General features: G+C 40.9%; 1 protein-coding gene across 2 annotated transcripts in view; it reads right to left on the bottom strand.

Moving 5' to 3' along the window:
* Positions 1-9,466, bottom strand: part of LOC122563270 (SAM pointed domain-containing Ets transcription factor) — a 92,789-nt gene extending 83,323 nt beyond the window's left edge. For both annotated transcript variants that reach the window (XM_043716944.1, XM_043716946.1), the window contains exon 1: positions 9,352-9,466. The gene's annotated coding sequence lies outside the window, so the exon portion shown is untranslated. The remainder of the gene's footprint in view (positions 1-9,351) is intronic.
* Between the last annotated feature and the right edge of the window lie 526 nt (positions 9,467-9,992).

Here is a 9,992-nt window from a genome sequence, read left to right as displayed (position 1 = left end):
CCCCCCACCCCCACATTCCTGATGAAGTGCTTATGCTCGAAACGTTGACTCTCCTGCTCCTCAGATGCTGCTTGACCGGCTGTGTTTTTCCAGCACCATACCTTTTGACACATAAGGAGACAGTAGGATTGCATGGTTAAAATAGAAGCTGCCTCATTAAGCTGCTTTACAGCAGGAAAGAATTGTTGAGGTGGAAATGTGCAGGAAAGTAATTTGGTCTTTAGTGGTAGAATGGTTAAGATCGGGGATGAGCAAGAGACCAAAAGTGGAACAGCATCAAGATCATGGAGGGTTATGAGGAGATTCCAGAGTCAGAGAGGGACAGAGCCATGGTGGGTTTTAAAAACAAGGCTGAGCATTTTTCAGTCGCAGTGTTGTCAGACTTGAGATTTGTACCACCAGTTGCGCACCTTTCAGCTTTTTGTGTTCTTATGAATGGGTGATAACATGATCTAGAACCTGAATGTGAATGGAATGGACAGAGAGTTGATCTTGGGATGTTATGGGTGCTCACCTTGTGAGTTACTATCCATTTATTTTGAAATTAATGATTAGTGACTCAGATCCAAAGTGCCTGTGATTTCCTATGATTCCAATGTGAGTATTGGAATGCTTGGGATAAATACATGAACCTGAATTTCCATTCGGGAGCATCATTTGCATGAGGCAATGGGACAAAGAAAGATTTGCAATATTGTAGTTCTTACCTTTGGACTCCATATTGCTGTGAATGTTGACTGGAGCACAGGATTAGAGAATTACCAGTGCTGGATATAAACATATTCAATCAATCTGGTATTGGAGAAGGTAGAAATTGACCTTCTGACTTAGAGGCAAGGACACTACCCCATGCCAGTGCTATGCTCAGGCATAAGGATTTTCCAATGTTGGGTATTTCCATAACTGAATGTACACGCTGTGGCCCATAGCTTTTATGTAGAAAACAAATTCAATTTCTAAGACACCTTTCATGTCCCTGGAACACCCCAAAGAGCTTTACAGTCAACCAAGTACTTCTAAACTGTAACCATAGGAAATAAAGCAGCCAGTTTGTGCTCAAGCTCCCACAAGTAAGATGATAAGCATATAGATTTGTTTCACTGGCAAATATTAGTGAGGAATGTCCTGCTCTTTTTAAAATCATGCCATGGAATTTGTTACAACCACCAAAGGGGGCATATGGAGATTCCAGTTTAGTCAGCACCTGTGAGAGTGTAGCATTCCTTCAGCATCACCCTGCAGCCAAACTTTAGGCTGAAGTCACTGGAATGCAGCTGGGACCCCTGGAACTACTGACTCTGAGTAGGGAAGTGCTACATTTCACATGACCTGGCATGTTCCGGGTCACTTTGAGTCATCAACCTTATTGCGTCTGTTAAACCGTTTCCCCAGGTTGTCATGATTGCAGATATATATTGACAAAATATTGTCCTTTAGCTTGCGAAAGATTCAAAAATCAACAGAGAGGAATAATGTCTCCTTCAGAACTGAATGGGTAAAATAAATAGTTGCCAGTCAGCACATTAGTCATATACATACAATACGTACAAGGGGAGGTAATAACTACTGGATATAACCGTTCCTTATTACACAACAGTTCAACAAACAGTCTCCTAAAATTTCAAAGCACACAGTTTTCCACTTTGCAGGACCTGTACTCTTTACATAAAATAATCTGAATACAATTGCAATTGTCCGTTTAAAATTTATGCAAACTTTTCTGTGGGAGAAATACTTTGCGGGTGATCAGCCAAAGCAGGTGAAGTTGCTTATTTACATAGTAGGTGGATTCATGTTTGCTCATTATTTTCTACCTGGCCTGGCACACTCCCAAAAACACGTTATGAATAGGTGTGTGATGTTTGCTCAGGTAATTCCACCCTAGAGGAAAATACCAGCAGATGAATTGAATTAACTGTGAAGGGCTCTTCTTTCTTTATCTCCCATTACCCTAGATTTCCTTCATTGTTTAAATGTTACTTTCTCTTGATTGTTGAAAACCTCCTTTGCAGTCAGTAAAATAACACTCAATGAGTCACATCGGACAGTATCCTCATAATATACAGAAACTATTCAGATATGCAGTGTAGAATTCCTGCTCAAACCCATAATTCAGGGGTTCAACATGGATATTGAGAACCTCGATTTTCTTATCAGTGTTATTTAAGTGTTAGTATTAATTTGATACAAAGTGGTAAGTCTACTCTCTGAAAAGCATAAGATGTGAGTTGTTTTTGACTGTATGAACAGGATCAAAAAGGCCATAGACTCTCCAAAGGGCCAGTTGGTTGAGGTTTTGGATACCAGCTAGTCACCACCAGACCATATAATAGCTTCCTACATCCAGAACGAATTTCTTCAAAGACATTGTATGGAATCTGTTGTTTTCATTAGATGTCTCACTCACTCTTGGAAAGGAGGTGAGGCACATGCGCTGACTCTTCAGAGAAAGGCTCGCTCTGTCTTCTTCCAAACAGGCAGCTTAGAGGACACCAGTGGGCCTCCCTCTAATATCAAGTCTGGAGGAGGCGATTGAATCCACTGACAGCAGCTGGACTTGAAGCTGAGATCAGTCATGATTGTATTTCATGGCAGAGCAGGCTCAAGGAGCTGAACTGCCTACTTCTGTTCTAATTCTTATGTTCTTAAAGCCTAAGTTATCATCATCATGTCACTCAGAGGAGTTGTACATCACAAACTTGTCAGCACTGGGAAATATCTCACTTCCTGCCTCAGGAACTTGCCTTTGTAATTCTTAGCTGCCGGATAATGAGGTTCTGCCTTAGAATTCAAGAATCATGAGTGTTTGGGAAATGTCCTGCAGCCATTACCAACGCAAACTGGTGCTGTAAACAACACACCAACAAGAGGCTGAAACATGTCTTGGGAACAAAGTTTAACTTTAATATGATCGCTATTAAATTCACGAAAGAATCAATCGATTATAAAAAGTCTCTGGTTTGTTTCTCTGAGTTAATTGATCTCAACAACTGAAGCATGATCACCATGGGTTACTCAAGTTTATGATTAAAGGTTATTGTTAAAATGTATCTAGACTATTGCAGAATTATTTAACAGACATAAAGTCCTCCTCTTTCATGCTTATATGATGTCAAAGTAAAATGACATGATGGAAGGAAATTGACTGACATTTAGAGGCTGAACCTGTTTTCCCTGGAGCATTGGAGGTTGAGGGGTAACCTTATAGAGATTTATAAAATCATGAGGGGCATGGATATGGTTAATAGACAAATTCTTTTCAGGGGGAGTCCAGAACTAGAGGGCATTGGTTTAGGGTAAGAGGGAGAAGATTTAAAAGGGACCTAAGGGGCAACTTTTTCGTGCAGAAGGTGGTGCGTGTATGGAATGACCTGCCAGAGGAAGTGGTGGAGGCTGGGATAATTACAATATTTAAAAGGCATCTGGATGGATATATGAATAGGAAGGGTTTAGATGGATATGGGACAAGTACTGGCAAATGGGACTAGATTAATTTAGGATATCTGGTCAGCATGGACGAGATGGACCGAAGGCTTGGTTTCCGTGCTGTACATCTCTATGACTCTATGACTCTAGAGGATTTGACTGATTTGTAAAATGTTCACATTGGCACTTTGTCTGGCAACCTATATTTATAGCAGAATGGAGTTTGTGTGTTTTTGTGCGCTTTGACTATCTCCGTAGCTTCTACGCTGTGTCTACTCCTTCAATAGAGATGATGAGAGAAGTAAGGTCACCTGCACATCTTCTGGCACTGGGTGCAACCCCTTTCTTCAAGTTATTTGATGTTTGATTTATTCTAAAAATAGAATGGCCATTAAGATCACTTTGCAAATCACAGGGTTTGCTTCGGAACAATTTGAAGTTGCTTTTAATTTCTTCCAATTTAATCATTCCCTTTCTGAGTCCTCATTTTGATTTCCTGGAATGCCATTGTTTGCTCCAGTGATTCTTAGAACTCTTGTGAAATTAGTTGCTGTCAACTGGACATGGCATCTAGTCAGTCAAAAAGCATCTCCCTCACCAGCTCTTTCTCAACTCTCAAATGGCCAGTGTTCCAGAGAAGACAAAGAAAATGATACAAAATCTTTCGAAATTTTCCTTGTATTCCGGCAGAGTTCGTCATAAAGTCTAGAGGAAGCTTACTATGAACCATTCATAATGGTGACAATACATCCACCAGGCTGCCTTCCCCAAAATCATAGAATCCCTGCAATACAGATAGAGGCCATTCAGCCCATCAGCTTAGCACCAGCCATCTGAAGAACATTCTACTCGGATACACTATTACCATGGCCAATCCATCTATCCTGCACATCTATGGCCTATGAGAGGAAATTGGAGCACCCAGAGGAAACCCACACAAACATAGGGAGAATGTGCAAACTCCACACAGAGAATCACCCAAGACTGGGTCCCTAGCACTGTGAGGTAGCAGTATTAGTCACTGAGCCACTGTGCTGCCTTTGTGTTGTGGGGCCTAAAGGCCATATCTACAGGTCTGGATTTGTCCCAGTCATAGATTTATAGAGTCCTACAGCACGGAGACAGGCCCTTTGACCCAAACTGGCCCATACCAACCAGTCATGGTCTTGAAGGCATGTTTAGCATGCTGCAGTCTCAAGGCTCTATCATGGTCATCACTATGCTGGCTGACAGGAGATGAGGTCAACTAATAGGGTCAGCCTGAACAGCTTTCTGGCTCAACTTCAAGGTGACAGGATGCATGGCCTAATGCAGTGACAAACAGATTTTGATGTTTATTTCTTCAAACAATGTTGATTGGGAGCAGAGTTTGCTCACAAAAATTCGTTTGTGCTGGACTAGCTATACAAACAGATCGGAATAGCAATAATTCAGTGTTGCACTTACCAACTTTTAAAAACACTTGGGATAAGGCCATAACTGTAAAACACTGTGTGCCTGCTCTAAGAACACCCTAAAATAAACAATCCTATCACACGCCTTATAAAGCAATGGTCTATTTCCATTTTAACAACAAACCCTTCAGCTACAAAACTCAGGTACTGAAATGAGAACTCAGATGAAATGGACACAGTTCTCCATCAATCTAGGGATAACCCTGTCCATTACTGAAAATCAATAATCAATTGCATTGATCTTTTATCACAGAAGGAGCTTTCTCTCCCAGTCCCAGTTAGTGATAAAAAGATGAATCATTGATAATGAATGATCACTCTGATAAACAGAACAGATTATCTTAAAGCTGGTTGTTTTTACATTGTTATCCAAAGTGAAAATAAATTCCAAAGCCTGCCTTAAAAATCTGTCAGTGTGAGTAAGAGATTAATCAGGCCACAATGATTACAGTGTTTCACCAAAGTAGCTCACCACCGCCAATCAGGGGATAGGTAATAAATGCATGGCCCAGCTAGTGACACTCACATCCCATGAAAGAAAGCATAAAATTTAATTTGCATACATCCATGGTATTTTCTCCTCATCTTTCCTGGAGGGTTCAAGTGCAATGGAGTAATTCTTCAGTTAAAGCACGTAGCCATTCTTCATCTATGAATGTTAATTTTATTTGGCTGAAGGTAACTGAACCTTGAAGACATCACACTTGAGTGTAATTCTGTTCTCAATTCAAATGCACACTGACACGACACCTGTTTCAAGGATTTGATCTAGTCTGGACCCTTAGCAATATGGATATAAGTGGGCTTCACTTCCAATTCAGCAAAAGCAAAAGAAAAGACTGCTACTTAGAGTCATAGAGGTGTACAGCACAGAAACAGACACTTTGGTCCAAATTGTCCATGCTGACCAGATATCCTAAATTAATCTAGTCCCATTTGCCAGCACTTGGCCCACACCGCTCCAAACTTTTCCTATTCATCTACCCATTCAGATGCCTTTTAAGTGTTGTAATTGTACTAGCATCCACAACTCCTCTGTCAGCTTGTTCCATACACGCACCACCCTCTGTGTGGAGAAGTTGCCTCCAGATCCCTTTTAAATCTTTTCATTCTCACTCTAAACCTATGCCCTCTAGTTCTGGACTCTCCCACCCCACGGAAAAGACCTTGTCTACTTACCCTATCCATGCCCCTCATGATTTTGTAAACCTTGATAATGTCACTGCTCAGCCTCTGACACTCCAGGAAAAATCACCCAGTCTATTCAACCTCTCCCTATAGCTCAAACCCTCCAACCCTGGCAACATCCTACTAAATCTTTTCTGAACTCTTTCAAGTTTTACAGCATCCATTCTATAGCAGAGAGACCAAAATTGCACACAATATTCCAAAAGTGGCCTGATCAATGTCCTGTACAGCTGCAACATGACCTTCCAACTCCTATACTCCGTGTTCTGACCAATAAAAGAAAACATACCAAATGCCTTCTTCACTATCCTATCTACCTGTGACTCCACTTTCAAGGAACTATGAACCTGTACTCCAAGATCTCTTGGTTCAGCTCTTCAGACCCTGCCAATTCACCTTGATCTGTATTCTCTCCCAGTCCCTTCAATCCACTTTAACCACAGAGTTATTCCGATTATCTGAAGGACACAGGCGGGAGTATTTTGCTCGGTTAATCGAATTCCGGATAATTGAATTCCAGATAATATCATTTCGTCAAGCACTGGGACTTTATGATCTTGCCGGATAATCCGATATTCGGATAATCGAATGCCAGATAATTGAGGTTCTCTGTATTTATATTTCACGGACATATAAATTTCATGGGTGGCACAGTGGTTAGCACTGCTGCCTCACAGCACCAGAGACCTGGGTTCAATTCCTACCTCATCTCCCCATGTCTGTGAGGGTTTCCTCCGGTTTCCTCCCACAATCCAAAAATGTGCAGGTTAGGTGAATTGGCCATGCTAAATTGCCCGTAGTGTTAGATGTAGGGGCTGGGTCTGGGTGGGTTGCGTGTCGGTGTGGACTTGTTGGGACGAAGAGCCTGTTTCCACACTGTAAGTAAGCTAATATGTTACTCCAATATGTAAGGTGAACCTAAGTTTTTCTGTTCCTCATGTGAGTACAGTGAGGAATGGTTTAACTGGAGCTGCAGTACCTCAGAGCGGGTAAGGAATTACTGTCTGAGTTAGGGAAGTACAGTCATAGTTTCTGTCTCTCACAACCATGTTACTGAATTGTCTTCCAGAGTTAGAAGTCCAGTGTTGGAGGGGGTTTGGCAGATGGTGGTGCCCCCCCCCCGTGCTTTCAGACAACAATTGGTATCTAGTCTTTCCTCTCTGAAAGGAGATGTCCAATAGGTGACCTTTTAACACATTCCACTGAAAAGAATTCTATAAACACAATTGTGTAAGTAGGTCAATGAGCACAAAATAATATTTTGAATTGGTATCAGGCATTCTTTTTTCACACAAAAATTGGTCAACATTCAAATAGCCCCCTGGGATAGGCCAGTAGATGAATTAAGTTGGGCCAAATGGCCTACCGTTTTCATTATTGTCATGTGATCAGGATACAATCATATAGATCAGCCCTTATAGAAGGAAACTGCATACTGTTTACTGGTGCTTCTTGGACATGACAGAAACACAAGGTGCCAACATCAAGGGTGTCACCCAGAGCCGGATGGATGGGTGTGGTTCTGGCCATGGTGACGTTTCATTCGACATGAACATGCAACTGAACTAAACCATGCGCCCACTCCAGCCTCTACACCTAACACTCGATAGGAAAGTTCACCCACCTCTCTATCCAGGCATTCATTTCCAAGTGTCAATCAGACTTTGTAAGAAGAACTTCTGATGTCAATTTTTTTTCTAACCCTTCATCAATCTTAAATTTGTCTAATAATAATTTGAACCTGTGTCCCTTTGACTGAGAGTGACTGTTTGACTTAGACATGCAACTTTAATTCAGTCTAATTTTTTGGAACTTATTTTTTCAAAGCATTTAGTATCGGATATTTCTGGAAATTCAATGAGATATTTCAAAGTGTGATTTGACCCTGTGAAATCCTGGAATAGAACATTTGCACCCATCTAAAAGTGCAGTAAGTTTAAGCTCTTGACCAATGAACAGAGGACGCCAACAATAACAACAACAACAGAAATTGCTGGAAAAGTTCAACAAGTCTGGCAGCATCTGTGGAGACAAATCAGAGTTAACATTTCAGGTCAAGTGATCCTTCCTCAGAACACAAGCGCCACCTTTACAGGAAACTTTGAGCATAGTATGTATTAACTGTGCTCCAAAAAGAACTGTAGTGGAACTGCAGGAAAAGACTATGTTGGCCACATATGAAAGCATCTGCATGGTCTCCACTAGGACAGCCAGGTACCTTCCCATATTTTCCCCTATATATGGTACTGACACTTTGACTGTCAACTAGGTTCCTGTATCCCTATCCAATGCCTATATGGGTGAGCTTTGAGAGTTGGCATCAACAAGCTATTCATCTGTGTGATGCATCGTAGCCAAACTGAATCCTGTCCTTGTGTGATGCAACTGCACACATACTTTCCAGCACTTTCCAATACCAGTTGGCCACATGATCATGTCCCTACTCTGACTGAGATCAGTCAAACACAACACAGACTGAGGATTGGAACAAAGACTTTCGTGGGCTCTTATACCATGTCCAGTGATCTATTGGAGAAGCTCACATTTGCACTACTAACAGTCAGCTAACTTCTACTAGTTTCAAATAGCACACACATTCTACACTAGATATGGGAAAGACACGTTAAATATGCATCCTTACGACAGCTGTCCACATTGCATTTATTCTCAATGGGACTCACCTAATTGTGTAGGAGAACAGGAATAAACTGTGACCCATGTCTGCAGATTTGATGCAATATTGTAAAGGGAAACACAGGAAATAAGCATGTTTTTCTAGTTACAATCAGTTTGTAACTTCAGACAACCTCATTGTTTTTGGTTTTGGCAAGTGTGCAGCTATCACTTATGTATAAACACAAAAAGGAAAAGTAATGCTGTGCAATGAGAATGAAATAAAGAAGGAGCACAAATTGTGTAGCTCCTTCAAAGAGCCTGAATGGCCTCCACTACTGGCACTTAAACCAATGCCACTTAAATCTTCTAATTGTGTCCTTCTTTTGATTTATGCAATCTATAAATTTTGAACAGACCAACTTACTCTTAAGCAGTTTAAGACAAAGTGTAAGTCTGTACATAATTTATTCTGATCAATACAAAAGACAGAAGAGTATTAAAAAATTGCAACACACTGTGCAAAATAATCCAACAGGTTCTGCCAGTTAACACTCTGTCCTTCCTAATCTATTGCATTTAAAATCACTTCAGGTCCATATTATATTGAGCTGCTTTAATAAAGTTTAACTTCATTTCATAAATGGATATTGATAGACATCAGACTTACCTCCACTCAGCACCTTTCCCCTTGTGAAAAAAAATAAAAGAATTCTTTGTATCCGCCGTCAGATTGCTTGGCTGAGGACTATCTGGTACAGCTCCACAATACACCTTGTACTGATGTTTCCTGTCAGGTTATAGCAGCTGTAGGCAGTGGCTGAATTTATAATCACACATTGTTTACCTGTGCAAACACAATAGGCTTGCATCAGTTGACTTTTTGTGTATTCCAGCCAGTGATTAACTCTTCAATCCGTTTTCTGCTTAACTCAAGAAAGCAAGTTGAAACTGAAAACCACTTTACCCCTTTGATGGGTTGGGGGTAATTAAGGTGACCTCCTTGTGGGTCTGCCCCGGGCAAAGACAGCAGTCCAAAGGTTTAGATTGAACATGATCCATGAGGGTGGTCCCTCTGACTAGAGTGGTTATGCTAACACCCTAATGTGGTTGTGGAGAGGGAGCATGCCATTCCTGGCATTTTCCCCAGACAATGGGTTCAACAGGAACTGGACTGAGCAGTAGGGATGGGAAATAGTATTGCTATCAAATAATATTACGATTGGTTAATACTAGTCTTAATTAATATTTCTATTTTGAAATTAAATATTTGTATTTCTGAAGTTCTTTCCATGAATATTACCATGTTCA

Source organism: Chiloscyllium plagiosum, chromosome 26 (assembly GCF_004010195.1).
Source record: "Chiloscyllium plagiosum isolate BGI_BamShark_2017 chromosome 26, ASM401019v2, whole genome shotgun sequence".
Classification (NCBI taxonomy): Eukaryota; Metazoa; Chordata; class Chondrichthyes; order Orectolobiformes; family Hemiscylliidae; genus Chiloscyllium; species Chiloscyllium plagiosum.
This window is presented reverse-complemented; position numbering and strand designations above follow the sequence as displayed.